We start from the raw sequence: 17,001 nt of genomic DNA on the forward strand, positions 1-17,001 counted from the left end.
AGAGGGTTTAAATGACACGGAGGGCATTAACTTTAAATGCCAGAATAGCTTAACTCGACAGCGACTATAATCAAATTAAGCTTCTCTGTAACAGCATCCAGCTTAAAGCTACAAAGGTTTCCAACGCATCTGTCTGATAAACTCTGTTGTATTTTTTGCTAGCATTTTCACTAATGTCTTTAATACAGTAGTTAGTCCTGTTCATTTTCAATATTTAATCGAAATACATTTATTACGAGTTTATGTTTATGAACTTTTGATTTATTACATAAAAAATCAAATGCATCACACGGGTGTGTCAATATACAAACTGTGAATGTTTTCTAATGAACAACCATATATAGTTTCCCACTAAAGAATTACGTTTCGCTTATATTTCGCCTTTAACAATATACTTTCCAAATGGTTTTTTTAATAGCATTTAATACGGATTACAAATTAATAGCCAAATTAAAAATTATATAGTACAAAACATAGTATCTATAGTACAAATATAAATACAATAATATTTGTAACATAGAATGACGAGACAAACAAAGGTGGTTTCATTTGAATCAAAGCCAGTAATTCTTCATAAACAATACTAACACTTATCCACTAAACATTAACGCAAAATAGAAAACTTACAATGATAATTATTAAACCTTTACTCAATAGCATACATTTTACAATAGATTCTGTTTCTTATGGTATAAGTATTAAAACCTTAACGATTCTCTTTTTAATCTAACAAACACTACTGTATACAATACTAAAACGAAATAGCGACAACAACAGACTATCCCATCGCTTAAGTGATTTTTATCGCCAATTACTTTACTTATAGGCTCGTTTCTTAAGGTGACGACAAACAATTCCAGCGAAGAACTCATGACTCACGTATATTTTTATTTACTTTCATTAAAAATCAAACTGTCATTTCATCTTTGTTTTCATTTTTTCATAGCCTATAGTTGAATATATATCTATAGTTGAAATGATGATGACTTTTGACTCCGAAACGTGGTCTCTCACTTCGCACCCACAGCACACAGTCGTTTAATGAGCCAGGGAAAGGGCTGTGCTCGGCATTTCTCAATAGGATCAAATGAGAAATGACAAGACCCGTAAACGAACGAAACTAACCGATATATCCCAGAGAATTCAGCAATATGTGGACAGGCTACACAACGCATAACATAGATGGCCGCTAGGATATTAAGGTTCTCAAGCGTATTTAACAATGATGTTGTTTTCGTTTGTATTCTTTTATGAATAATTTATTACAGTATTCTTTTTGCTTTAATTTTTACTTCATAGCTTCAATTATTGTTAAGTCATAATATCTTACTGATAACATTAAAAGGATCAAGTTATTTTTGTGTCTATAATGGTATTCTCAGCAAATATGATTATCCGATAAACCTAGTTTCCATTCAACCTATTTTTGGGAATATTATTATAAACTTATTTTAATCTTTTCAGCCGATAAGTAAAATACCTGCGTGGGCAGGCAACGCCTTGGGCTTTACTTGTGGTAAAGAATTAATAAGTACCGAGGCGTATATTTAGTATAACGACTCTACTATAGTAAAAAGAAACGTCAAAAATGATTAATCGAGTTTTGGAACAGCTGTTTTACTTTCTCTTTATATAGATGTGTGTGTACCACAATAACATTTTATGTTTAACCTAAGATAAACTGTTGAATTGTATTTTACCACTAATGCAAAAGTAATTTAATGCCGTGAGCTACATTTTTGGATTATTTAAACGTTGCACGAACTATATTATACCAAATAACTATTTTTGTAGGTGAAAACAATATGAAGTTATGCTTATTTATCCTGTTCGCTGCTTCAATAATCTATTCAAAAATATACACATCTATTAAATGATAACGAAATCTTTATAAAGTACACATGGGTTTCGTTAGTGGTACAGTATATACTGGGCGGTAAGTACAATTAAATACAGTCCATACGAATTATATGTACCTAACTGGTTAACGTTACCAACAGAATTGCGACAAATTTTTACACCAAACAAAATTAAACACAGTCTAAGTCTTAAATAATCTTACTAATGACGGACTTAAATGCATACATTATTATCCCCTAGTGCCACTCCAAAACCATTGTTTGGCTTCATTTTTAATCACATTCTTTCAATTTTTTTAACTCTGGTAAAATTGAAAAAAATATATTTTAAAACGAAATGTTGATGAGAACCAAAATTTGATACGCCATCGCGCTTGGGAAATTGACACTGTATCCAAACAATTCATGGCAAACTATAGCAAAAGGTCTAGGACATTATAATATCCAGCTAATGTAGATACTAAAACTGAATGATCATCATTAGTGCTACCGTCACGAAGCAAAAATAAAAACAAGCTGTTGGCTTAGCAAGTACTTTAGCGCAATAGTCAATGTTCAATGTGAGGCTTTTAATTAATAAATAATGCGATAACGCAATAAACATAATTGTTGAATTAGTAGTGAAAATAATCTAGGAAAGATTTCCCAATTACTTTCGTCGACAAAAAAGTATTTAATGAATATTTTTGTTTGAAAATTAATTCTTCAAGACGTGCATGACATAGCAAAGATGAGCACAGTCATCGCACATATCTTTCTTTGATTATCAAAGAATCAACTTACTTTTTTCACAATAGACATTTGGCGAAGGTTATATTTGATACAGTGATGACACATTCCTCATTTAACCACTAACATTGTGTAATTCAACGTCTTAAGACATTTTCCGCTATACAACTTTAGTGGAAATTAATAAAGTTGTGTGAACCGTACTCGATATGTTTCATTGTCATTTGACTACTATAGGATGTCCATTGTTGAACATAGGCTTTTCCCATAAAATGCCATTAGAAAAACAAATGCTCTTTTCTGATTGAAATATGAAATATTGTTTTTATTCTAAATCAGAAGTCCGACACTTCTACTGAATAAAAGGAAAAAGAAACCTAACCCCAATAACAGTTGTGTTTTTTGTTAAATTTTGTGAAAAATATAACAAAAAAAATCATTCGTAATGAAAATTGAAACTTAATACATTCTGTTCTGATGCTTTGCGATGACCTATGAATATAATTTTAAAAGCTTGAATTTAAGACAAACACTTCATAACCATTATTATTTCAGGCGAAGAACGTCCACCGTAGTCTCTGTAGGTTATGCTTGCAGGATCGAGGTTCGATATGTTTATGTACGGTTTATTGAGATTTGATCTAAAATCCTAAAAACAATTCTACAAAACCCAATGTGAAAGCATTCTGATTAAAGTTTTGCAAGTAAAAAAAAAACAAAATCAAATATAGCTATAATACATGAATCAATTTTACATTTTTGCTAAAGAAAATGATGAGTTAGTTATTTAGTCCATTCTTTAGTGGATATGAGTCATTAGGAACAAGATATCGACGTGTATCATTCGTAAAAGCTCCACTTTTCATATGAGTATACAAAAAACGACGCAGTAAATATGAATGCCAAAGAATATTACTTATGTCGATGATCGATCAACGTTTATTAAAAGTAGTTTAGATATTTAAAAAAATACAATACAATAGAAATAATAAATACATTTGGACAAAGAAGTTTTCTAATATCTACTTTAGTTTAGAACTGCGTCGTACTTATTAACGCCGAACTCCGCAGATTAATTAAAGGCGAGTGTTGATTTTTTAATATAAAAACATTATGAAAAAACTTAATGTAAAGATAAAGTTGCGTGTATTTATTTTCTATTAACAACTTACTTTTATAAAAAGTTCAACTACTTCATATAAGATTCTCAGTACCCATTTTGTTTTTACATATTTATGTTAAAGGTTTCTTTGTATTTGCCTTTAACAAAATCTCATAAAACTTATGGGTTAGCTGATCACTTGATGACAAATGACTAATCTACACGTTTTTTCTACTTTCCACAGCGAAATAAATTAACACGGGCAAAAGAATTTTAAAATCATTAGAGCCATACAACAGTATTAGCAGGCTTGGCCCAGATGCTAACGGGGCACGGGGGATTCTCGGAGTACCTTCACAGGTTTAAGCTCAAGAAGAGGCCCTTGTGCTTCTGTGAGCCGGGGATCTACCAAACCGTGATGCACTCGGTGACCAACTGTCCCGCATTTAGAGGATTCCGATGCAATTCCAAGCTACTGCTAGAAAAAAAGAATTGTGAGGACAGCATCGCCTCACTCATAAAGAGCAACGAACACATGTCGGGTAAGAAATTAAAGAAATAGAAGAAAAGGCAAAACAAATAAAACAGAAACTTAAATAAGCATAAAGTGTTTAATTCTTAAATTAAATAAGTGTTTTAATTAAGGATATTTTATATTATAAATAAGATGGTAACATCCTATCCCATAAATACGATAATAGCGGGTGCCATTAAGAAAAACAGTATTGGCTTCTCTGAAAGTCTTCGTGTGACTATTTTGCGACATTGAATGCTGAGAAGGGTATTTTCACATTATTCCCTTGTTTAATAATAAGATATTTCCGAGAACGACGGTCCCAAAAAAATGTATGGTATGATGAAGTGATATCTGTCTGGCTGTGGTTGACAAACAGTAATTTATTCTTCTGACGAATGAAACCAATGAAAAGTAACACTAAAGGACGTTTTTGTCCAAATAGCATTCTATGACAAATGCACAAACTGATTGATCTTCAAAGATAATTTAAATCATATTTGTAAGTATCATCAGAAATTTACTCAAGTAGATAGGTTTTCAGTAATGTATAACATTTTATTAAAAAAATATAATAATTTGGAGACATGTTCATTTTAAAAAATATTCATAATTAAAATCGTTAGTATTAGTTATACAATGCAAAGTATTTTGCCACAATTTCGAAAAAAGTTTAACTGTGTAGTATTAATTATGATATTTTGTCTGTGCATATTCCGGTACATTCATTTTTCGAAATTTACATTTTCGGTCTTCATTTGTTTTCAACTAATTAACACGCAGCTCCCTTGTATGTAAATATTGTACGTCCGCAAAACAACAAAACTATGAAGCTTTATATAGCAGTCTACGCTACATTATTTTTAATTAATGACCCTAATGTCAACATAAAGTATAAGGTATTTTACACCTGAGTTAGTAGTAGTTAGATGTCAAATAACAAAGTTTGATAAAAAATATTATCGAAGAGACGATATAATTGTTTAGTAGACCTTTTTTATGTTTTAATGGAATCAGGCGTTACCCCGCGGAAGTCCATTCTAAGTAAGAAAAGGACCAATATTTAGCCACGCGGAAGTGGCTAAATATTGGTCCTTTTCTTACTTTTTTTTGTTGTTATAATTTTAATTCGAACTTCATTGATAAGCTTGATAAGCTTATAGTCGCTCAATGAGCCAAGCGAAGGACAGAGCTATGAAATTCTCCTCAAGAAACAGAATATAGGAGATCCGTAGACGAATGGGAGTAACCGACAATGCTCAGGTTGAAGTAGCAGTAGGCAGGCATACACCGCTGATTAAGGCAGATTGCAAGATGGTAACCATGTATCGACAAACTCAACAACCATTTTAAGATGGATATATGCATGATGAAAAATATGGGGGATGCCCATGTCCAGCAGTGGGCGTCTTGCGGTTGAAACGATGACAAGATGAATATTTTAATTGTTACTACCGAAAGAATCACTACTAATATAAGACGCGTGCCTCTTCTCTTTGTACAAGTGTACGTGTAGTAAACAAAGTACTAAATAAATTACAGAAAATGCCTTTTTTGCTTAAAAACGAATCTCCTTTTATGACCAATCCTGTCTGTTACTTCTGGGATGTTTTTATATTAATTATATTGTAATATCCCTTACTAAATTTATTAAATTCAAAACAATAGCCGACCTATTAAACGAAATAAAGAAACTAAATATAAAACATTTAATTTCTATGAAAATAGAATAAATTTTAAGAAAGTGCAATTATTCATGACTATTAAAACCTGGATTGACATTTGACTTGATTTATGTGATACTAAGAAAACAAAGTATGTTTGTTGGTACTTAACTTTGTTTTCAATAACTCTATTTTGACAATCTGGAGTTAGTATCGAATAGTTTTGTTTGATGTAGCTCTGAATTTTAAAATTAGCAGTACCACTGATATTATCTGCGTAATTGACACCATCATTATCATTATTGATGACGAAGTAAATTAAAAAAAGCGGTATAGGACTGAGACTTGCGACTGTAGGTCACAGGTTCGATTCCAAGGATACAATCTCAAATAATTCATACTTTTCGCATTCATTATTGGATTTCCACAGCTGACAAACTATTTTTCTGAGGATAGACAACAGCATCCTCTACGTACCATGATATCACATATCACCAACGATCACCAACCAGCCTGTCAAGTGTGGCGATTATGCTATATCCCCCATAGATATCTTTGGGGGAGGCCTATGCCTTACAGTGGACACCTACGGGCTGAAACGATGACAATCTACTCTAAAACTTCACTCAGCTTGCAGTAAAACAAGTAGATAAATTATGTATAATTCATCGCCTTACTTCATATAGGAGGACACATTAATAAAAAGTTAAAATGTTTTCTAGAGTTAAATAAATATAAAGAAAACAATGAACTTTTTTCTTTTTTATCTTTTTACTGTTATATAATATCCATAACGTATTTGAACGTAAGATGATTTCGCATTATTATTTTATCATCGAAATGGCTGTGAAACAGTGCACATCATTGAAGCTTTTGTATTTCCGCTTTACGGAAGCAAAGGAAATAACATTACACAAATTGATTTATCGCTCTTCTGAAATATCAATTTCAATTAAGCTTATTTTTCATGATTTCTCAAAGCCATACCACGTTGTGGTATACAAATCAAATACATAGAAATATTAACTGATATTAATACATTTTTTGCCATCTCAATTATTTCCTAATAAAAGGCATACTTCACTGAGATAAAAAAGTAGCTTAAGTAAATCTTTCCAGAACTCTATCATAAAAAATACCATCGTAAAGCTAATTGAAATTAAAATTTAAAGTGCATTCTTTATCATTGTATTATAATAAAAAAAATTATTCAACAAATCTAACAAAAATGCTACTTAAAATGCACTTTATAGCAAATAATAAAAAAAAACGAAAAATAAAACAATCAGCTAACAATAGCTATATATTAGTTCCTTTCTTAGTTAGGATAGACTTCTGCGAAGTAACGCCTGATTCTATTAGAGCTAAGCAACTGTCAAAAATAAACTGAACATGCAAAATGGCCGCCTCTGTCGACATAAATATCTATATAGAGCTTAGAAAAAGCTCAAATCTTATGGACTCCTAGGAATTCCGAATTTGCAATATTTTTTGAATAGACCACAATATTAAAATACTCATTATTCAATTTCTGGCTACAAACATTATTTCACAAAAAATATTGTATTGGGCTTGTAGGATTTAAAACTCAATGCATGTATTTGACATCACTGATGTCGTAAGGTGTTGACTAGTTTGTTATTTATTTTTCATAGCTAAATGCTTACACTTTAGCATTTAGAGCGTCAACAAGCTAGAAATCTTTAAAGTAACTAAACTCTAGGGCACTCTCGGAAGGCTAGACTTGAACCTACATTATTAATTTCACCATATACAAAAAACCTCGTTTTTTGCGTACCACACATTCTCATTGAAAGAAACCTAATGAACTGTGTACTCATTTGATATTCTTCATTGAGACATAATGAAACCGAGTCGTTTTTAAATAAATTGATAAATGGTGATCTGAAATGATGATCATACAAAACAAGAAAGTGCAAAAATGGTCGTGGTCGAAGATCAGCAAGACCTCACATGATGTTTCGAAATCCGTGTTAACTCATAATAAAATAAGGCTACATATATGGTGAGATTGCAAGCGCATTGTTTATTATGAGATTTTGCTGCCAAGCAGAATCACCATTTCGAATCTCTAATGTCAACGAATGATGAAAATAAAACAAGAAGTAGGAAAAAACCGGCGTAAATAATTAAAAAGGGTGTGGTCTTTCATCATGATAACGCTTGACCACTCACATCTTTAACCACTCAGTAAAAATTTAAAGAGTTTGGCTGGGATGTGATAATTCATCCGCCATATAGGTATTGATATATAATATCAAGGTGGCAAAAATAGCACCTGTATCATCATTATGTCCGCTGATAAACACCCACTCACTGCAAGGCATCGACCTCTCCCAAAGATTGCTACGTTTACAGGATTTGCGCTAGCCGCATTCCGTGGCTTCCGGCCACCTGGAATATATCGTCAGTCCATCTAGTGCAGGGCATACACTCGCTGCGTCTACCGGCCCGTGGTCGCAATTCGAGAACCTTTCAGCCCTAAAAACCGTAGGTGGCACTAATATGTTATTGTTAAATTTAAATAAACTTTGAATAAATTTACCTCTAATTTTTACATTCAATTCGAAAGCACATTTTCTCCAATCTATTGCTGTCCTCATCATGAATATAGACCTAGTCTATTGGTACAAGAATTTTTTTATATAACGCTATTAGAAAATATTATTGTAAACAAATCACATCGGTAGTTTAAAAAAAATATATAAAAGCACTATTCTTGCGCACAATGTTTTCATATGATAGTAGGTGGTTTAAATTGATTTATTATTCACAATGTTGTTCAGTGCTTTGTAACAAAATACATGACAATTTATCCACAGGTCAACATGACACATGAGATTACACTATTCATGAAAACAGTACATTTGATTTGAAAGGTAATGTGTTAATTACATTTTTAGATTATAGAAATTTATTGTATTAATCCGTCTCTTTTTCCATAATATAAATTACGATATTTATTGTTACCACATTCTGCTCTTTTTTTAAACTTTTAGTCAAAGTCTAATAAATTTTCATTTCTCTTGAATCAGTAACTTCAACCCTAAGATCAAAAATTGTTAAGTTACAAGTTGAGTTTTGTGTTAATATTAAGTCATTTATAATGGTAATTCTTAAAACCTATATAGAAAATTTCTAGTTTAACAATGAATATAATTGAAACGACTTCTAAACCACATCTATTAACCTTTTAACATTCATAGTCTAGAAATATTTTTTACAACAAATTAATTTTCAATAGAAACCACAAAAATAATTGCGAACTACAATTCATAACGTAGTTAATAAACATAATCTATTTCTAAATAAATTTTTTAGGTCTCATTGCATTGAGGCAGCATTTTAACACGAATGAAAAATTTTCCCTTGATTTAAAAATCCTTATGACGACACAACTTCTAAAATTGAAACCAAAGCACGATCACCGAAGTATTATTTTTCATAACCTATAATCCCATACTTATTGAAACCACTTATCGAACAAGATTACTTTCCCTAGTGATCCTCAAAAAATGAATGCTTGACGGGTTTCAATCCTTCCCCAACGGTAAAAGACTGCTACTTGCATTCGTAGTTTGATTCACTGATTTGATTTCCGACATACTATCTTATATAATTCACACTGTGCATTAGTTGTATAGGATTGCCACTGCTCACAAAGGAGTTTACAGAGGATGGGCGGCAAAGTCCTCTGCGAAAAAAAACACCACACTGCGATTGCCAACCCGCCTGCTAAGCCTGGCGATTATGGCATATTCCCTCAAAGATATCTTAAAGGGTGGCCTATGCTTTGCAGTAGGCGTCTAGGAGCTGAAAGAACGGCTCACTTCTTGGAATGTTTGTCTAAGTGACTAACAACTTCGCGTTCTCTAAATCCAATAGAAAATCTAACATGAAAGCTCAATCCAAAGCTCTTGAGTTGCCCTCGTGTTTAGTTGTTATACTGGAGTTTAAACTAAGCGCTTTCAGCTGGATCTGGTAAATGCTAACGGGTGAACAGCGTTGAATGATGGAATCGGTAGATGAAAAAAAATCGACATAGATTTACTCCATTCTCGTCTGTAGAACATCTCGCTGTACGTGAACGAGCTTGGAGGGACTTATCACGTACTATTTTTGATATAATAATATTTATTAATCTGTATCAATTGCAACTACTCCTATCAGGTATATTTTCACCTAATAACGATTATTATAAGCAAGTCGAAGTGGCAGTAGTAGAACATAGCAGCCAGAACAAATGGCCGCACAAGCTTTAAGGTTGTGGAGTGAAAACCACGGACCAGCAAACGCAGCAGGCATCCGCCATTGGTGCCTTGGTAGGAGATACTGAATATGAGACACTTTTAACAACTATCTCAAGCAGTGGTTGTCTACGCTTGACATTGATAAAATCTTAAAATTTTGTTGTTGTATTTTAATTTGTGTTAGTATAAATTAATTAGATAAATAATACTACGCTAACAATGCATATAATTAATAATGTCCAACTAATGTTCTCCTGTTACGATAAACGAGACGCCAACTGGTGAATCACTTTGAGTAACAACTCGTATAACAATGCGAACATCTGTTGCTATCTCTCTATTATGTGCTCTTTGTTGAATAGATAATATATAAAACAGCAAAAGTAATTAATATATTAGAAAAAGTTAATTATATGAGCGAATATTTCTACAACTCAACATGGTAAAAAACAGTTATCATTTTAATTCTGTGTGTAAATGATTAGAATTTATTGTAATTATGATGAATTGATTTTAAATTATTTTTTTCTTTACTCTTCATTTTACATAAATACGACTATAAAAATGAATCACCTGCAATACTGATGAAATACAAAAAGAGATATCGCAAAGCCAGATTTCTTCAAGACAACCATCAGATGGACTTAGTAAAGAAAAAAAAGTCATCAAGCGATAGAAGATGTTGGAAATACGTCATATTCAAAAATCAATAATTTAATTTTTTATTATCAGTTAATTAAATAAGGTAATGATAATACACTAAGAATAAGAATTTTATAAAATTCGAATTACTACATGTTTAAATTAATTATTGTTCACTATCTGCCCATGCAGACTGCACTACCAGAAGTTCTGGATCTATCGCATTCCAATGGAGTTTTAAAATGATCACTTCATACAAAATGATTGGAAATAGATATAAAACCTTAAAATATTTTTGCTGACTAATGTGCTATACATTCACCCCTTTAAAGCCTTTGCACATATAACCTACTACTTTATATATCATAAAAATAGCTACATACATTTATACAGTTTGTGTATTATGTAAAGACAATACTATATTTAAACTACACAAGTTTATAATAAAACCGATTTAATAAAAAAAAGGTTTTTAAAGCATCAAACGACACTCCGTTTCCTAATCTCACTTTGATAAGTTAATTAAAGCAAGGGAATTTCTTTTGAGGTCAAAGAACTTTTTTATTTGCGCAGAATTAAGCTGTCACGATAAACAAAAAGATTACGTTCTGTAAAAACAATTTCACTATATTTTTGTACAAAAAATGACGGCTGCGTAAATAGCTGTTTCTACCAAAGTAAACGTCATACGTATAACGTGAAATTAAGTAAAATGTTATAAATAGACAAAGATTAGCAAGGATGATGTACACAATGTACAAGGTTTTTAAACCTTAAAGAAACAAAAAAAACCTTTAAGGCTTTTAAACCTGCCTTAAATACCCCTGCATAAAGTGATCACTCTGAAATATATTACCTTAATTTATTTTTGCAACACGAAAATTAATTTTGGCAATACAAAGTTAACACGGACAGGTACTTAACAATAATTCATTTTAATAAGTATCAATACGAATATTGTAAGCGATTTTTCTAACAAATTATTTATTTCTGAATCCATTGATTTTTGTCATCATAATTGACATTTCAGCCATAGGACGTCTATGGCTGAACATACGCTTTCAAATACATGTTTTTTTAGTAATTTCCATAGATAGGGTGCACTACACATTAATTGACAATAAATGAGCCATACAATCACCCCATACAATCAAATTTTTAGAACTATAAACAATCACTCTGTGTATTGCATAAAAATATGAAATACGTTAATATTGAGATAAATGTACTTACAAAAAATTTTTTTTTTATTATTTATTATCAGAAGTAAGGAAATGGCTTTTAGCTTTTTTCCTAAAAATATCTAAAGAGAGAGTAGAGTAAATGATATCAAAGAGGCGCTGCCAAGAAATTATAGTCCTTAAATTAACATTCAAATAGTAAAAATCACTCCTGAATCTAAATTTTTCATAGTGAAACATTATGTACATTGTAAATCCTTTTCGACACCTTTTTATATATTACCGCATTTGTATTTCAGGTAATGATTAATGTATAGTTTTCTTAAAGCTTTCAGGTTTGTTGTAGGTACTATTTTCTTAATAAATGATATGCGATACCTAAAATATGGTATAAATAACCCAAAATATAAAACAATAGTCCATTTATACTATATTTGGTATCAAATCTCTCTAAAAACTACTACTATTTTTTGATCCCGTTTATGAAAACTTTTTATGATATGACCCCGTTTTAAGGCCTGAAGCTTTGATAGTTTGTCATCTAGGTGTCAATTTCAAACTAGTTCATAATGTTGACGAAGGTAATTTAGACCGATAATATTCACTGAAAGTGATGTGTCCAAAGGACTAAAAATTTAGGATAACATCCACTTATCCACACAGCGTCCACTTGTCTTGGAGGAAAAAGAGACAAGGGACCTCATAGTGAAAACACTGAAAAAAAGTAAATTATCGTCGTCATTATTTCAGCTGTACTAAAAACTGAGACAGGGCTGACCTTACGGCAGAAATGCTTGACATATGGGGGATATGTCCTCCACATAGATTTCCAAAAGGACCAGTTGGAACCGGCTGACATCCTGCTTCTTTCGACAACCTTAATAACGTCCTGCGCTAAGCTAATCAATCTGTGGTCTCCATTCCTGAACTTTAAGACAAATAACTAACTTAAAATGGTTTGGATATACACTAGATTTATGCTAAACTTTAACAAATAATATTTACAAATTTCAAATATTAAAAAAAACATAACAATATTCTCTAAAATCACTATTAAATAATCCTTATAATTGAGATGCGGTAAACCATAATCGGCGGTAATGAAATTAAATGATTTGATTAAAATAAATTAATTTTGTTTAATAATTAAAAAAAATATTAAATTGAATGCTATTACATGGTCGAACCCTCTCTTTAAAAAGTGACCGTCCTAAAGTTTCCAAAAAAGTTTTTTCTTATGAATAAACCAGTGAACAATACCGTTTTATTCATTTATTAAGTTATTTTAATTAAACTTATACCCTTTACCATTATAATTATTCATTTACTATTCTCGTTCGTGAAGACATGTTATTTGAATCAAAAAATATATTATAAGAAAGTTTAACGCATACGTTAATTGCTAATTTAAATGCTTGAACAATAACTTAACATTATTATTATCAACGTAAATTGACGAAGCCATATCCTACATCTTGTAAAATGTAGTAATCCACGCAAATGGCGAGCTCAGCCTTTGGAGCGTTCGGACGTATCACGACTTAGCCGCCTCCCTTATTGCTGACTTGCAATTAGGCTCCCACCCGTTTCCTGGCGGACTCAACACAATCGCGGCATCACGCCCGTCCCTAAAGTTCCAAGGCTCCCTCTTTTTAAGCTAGCCCGGCCAAGAGAGCCGTGTGCAAGCCTGCAACCTCGGAGGCTCCCATGAACGCCCAAAAAGCGGCCTTCCAAGGCCCTCCCTCCAGCGGGAGGAGGACCCGAGGAGAAGGGTTTGATCTCGCTAGAGGGAATTCCCTCCTGTTTTTCACCTCATCAGTCCTCGGATTGTTTACGACTAACGTTGCCTAACCCTCCACCTTCATGAAGAAAACATCTCCTTCCACACATACGCTCTTCCTGAAGTGAAACGTTTCAGTGTCATCATAACCTCAGGCAGCCCGTTCTCCCTGACATTGATGCAAAGCCATTCCTGCGCACCAAGAAACCCATGCTACTCATATGTGGCAAACCTCGAACTCTCCCCAAAGAGTAAGATTTTCAATCTCAAAGAGGTCTGCTCTCCTTCTGGAGTCTCATTTGGAGCCCCATACAGAAAGGGAATTTTTGATCAATGCCACTGGTGCCAGCTGTGCGGTGCGGGCACTCTGCGCGCAATTCCTTTTCGAACATTAAGTGTTTCGGACCACGGCACTGCCGATTGCTCCTGCCCTGCGACTATAACGGTTTAGTTCACGGATCTCTATTACCGTGAGTTCTAATTCGACGAAGATGCACAAAGCCAAAATGGTTCACAGTGTAACATCATACACATCACATACTACTTAACGCAAGTACACAGAAACGCTTTCACTGCCATCTGCTGGTCGTTAGAGATAATTACGTATGACCACTTTTTCTCTAGTGAAATAAGGTTTTTCCTGATGAGCGAAAACGGGCAACTTATTTTAATGCTCGGTCTCGGTTATGGGGACAATGTTGTCAACTATCCGCTTCCTGGTCCAATGATCAGACTTGCCCTATGCAGTCAGGTCAAGCTGGCTTTCAGATTACTTTCCGCCACCACCATTCCCTCTAGAATTTTTATGGAATCGGTCTACAATTATAAAAATAAAAGATCAGTCAAAAAATTGTATCGAAAATAATACTGTTATTATTAATACGCAAGCTAATCACCTAAGTACTCATTCATCGCGATATCTCTTAAACCATAAGGGTTGATAATTGTAAATTTTACTGATTTTATATTTGTATGAACTAGATATTCCTTTCAAGATATCAATTCTAAGCTGTCCTCTATTTAGCGGTCAGCTAAAAACGGACTTTACAAAATTGCGGCTGTAAAGAGACCATAAAAGGATGTATTTTAAAACTACAGCTCGTATAGATATAAAACATTCCCGGAATATTTTTACTATATTTCCTGCGGTAAAAATTGTGACTGGCGATCGTACTCCCTGGTTTGATTCCCGAGATATAATCTCATGTAATTCACACTTTGTGAATAATTTTATAGAATTGCCACTGTTCACAAACAAGTTTTTCAGAGAATGGGCAACAGTGTCCTCTGCGTACCATAATACCACGCTGCGATTGCCAACCCGCCTACTAAACATGTCCATTACAGTATAATCCCCTCATAGATACCTTGGGGGAAGCTTATACATTTCAATTTGCATCTATGGATTGAAACAGCGACGATTAAAAATTACCAAAAAAAAGGCAGTGTAGTGTACTTTATTAAACGAGTTATTAATCTTAATCCTTATAAAACATTGATATGGTTCGCTTTGCAGATTTTCTTTTCGTAAATGCTATTAACAAATTTTGAATGTATTGGCGAAATTGGATGTTTTGCCTCTAGCAAAATGGTTACTCGGACTTTGATTTTAAGCGTTTAATAAAATGATAATATAAAAAAGGATAATAGGTAGGACAATGAAAATAATAATAGTATTTATTTTGATAACATAAATACTTGATATTTATTATGTCTGAAATTTAATAGTCACGTATAGAGATATAATTACAAATAATGCAGTCTGTTTATAGATGTGTAGTGTTATACATGGTTTGGAAACACAAAATCTTAACGACTTCTGCTGCTAACATCATCTTAAAGAGAATAACAATACATCACAAAACATATCACAGTAACGATGGCGTCTTTAAAACAGAAAGAACACAATAATAAACATGCTACCATTTGGTTGCAGATATAAGAACTGCGCGCCGTACATACAAATATAATATCAAAGATGTCTACGACCGCCTGTTCGTGAACCAACGGATCTAGATAGAATCGTTGTTGGAGTTTCTTTTACCAATTGTTCCCCCAGAGCTATCGCTTTCCGAAGTAGTAATAACAACCGAGCAAGTCGTGGTTCAGCCATCACGGGCAAGGAACGTCTGTATAAGCGGTATAAGAGCTCTGCGACCTCCTAATCCGCTGAATTGTAAATAAATAAAACTGGAACTGGATTTGTTGGAACTATAAACAAAACCCTTATTGATCGTCATCTTTTTTTATTCTATTTTATTTTTTGCTCTACTCTGCTTCACTAGGTACTATAGTTGTGAAGAAGAAGCAGGAATAAAATCCACAACAAATTTCTTTTTAATAAAATTTAACCGTACAGATCATATAAACCATGTCATATATAACATAAATGAAAACAAAATAATCCAGCGACATCATTGCTAAGCATACTAGTTATTTAAGTATTCGTTTACTGAATAATAAACCTTTGCCGCCAATTTACTTTTAATATTATTAATATTTTTTTGCGGAATTTTATTAATAAATGTGATTCCAGTTATTACAAATGTATTGGTCCATCCAGTTTTTCACGGTGCCTTGTAAATACATTATAGACATCACCAATTTTTAGGTATTTTTACAAAATAACATAAATGTACTGTGAAACTACTACAGTAAGGACATTTATATCTTTAAGCCGTTTTCTCAAGGAAATTCGCGGCCCGAAGCCGTAAATTGCTCGGATGTTCTCTTACCTAACAAATATATTTTCAATTTCCGCACCTTTACCCCAAAGCATCAATCCATATAACATAATGCTGTGGAAATAACTAAAATGAACTGTCCTAGCAAAATCAATATCAGAGTACTACGTATTACCTTCCTCACGGCATTAGCTGCAGTACTAAGCCTAGCCGCAGGAACCTCAATGTGAAGCCTTCATAGAAGTTAAAAAACTAGAACCAAAACCAGAACCCAGGAAAACATACAGCCAGCATAGTTTAGATTATCACCACTTATTGTAATATTTTTACGGGTGTTTGATTTAACATTCGGAGATTTTTAGAATTTAAAACTATATTGTTAACCGTAAACCGGCTCAAAACACATGAAAGACCTTTATTCGCGTTGTCAAAAATTATTCACACACACCCCGGGAAACCCTCGAGCCGCGCCCTGCACCTTCGAATCCGCGGTATCCGCTTTTGCCACTTGAGCTAAAATCTACAACCAATAATATTAATATTATTAAAAGGGCTTGTTTTCTACGTTTCTTTGC

At 32.8% G+C, this 17,001-nt stretch overlaps 1 protein-coding gene across 1 annotated transcript in view; it reads left to right on the forward strand.

The window, feature by feature from the left end:
* Positions 1 to 17,001, forward strand: part of LOC137931842 (uncharacterized) — a 46,835-nt gene that overhangs the window by 17,225 nt on the left and 12,609 nt on the right. The window lies entirely within an intron of this gene.

The sequence above is a fragment of the Battus philenor genome, unplaced genomic scaffold (genome assembly GCF_028537555.1).
Source record: "Battus philenor isolate CCGP_79_NKW_IND1 unplaced genomic scaffold, ilBatPhil1.0.hap1 SCAF_8, whole genome shotgun sequence".
Lineage (NCBI taxonomy): Eukaryota > Metazoa > Arthropoda > Insecta > Lepidoptera > Papilionidae > Battus > Battus philenor.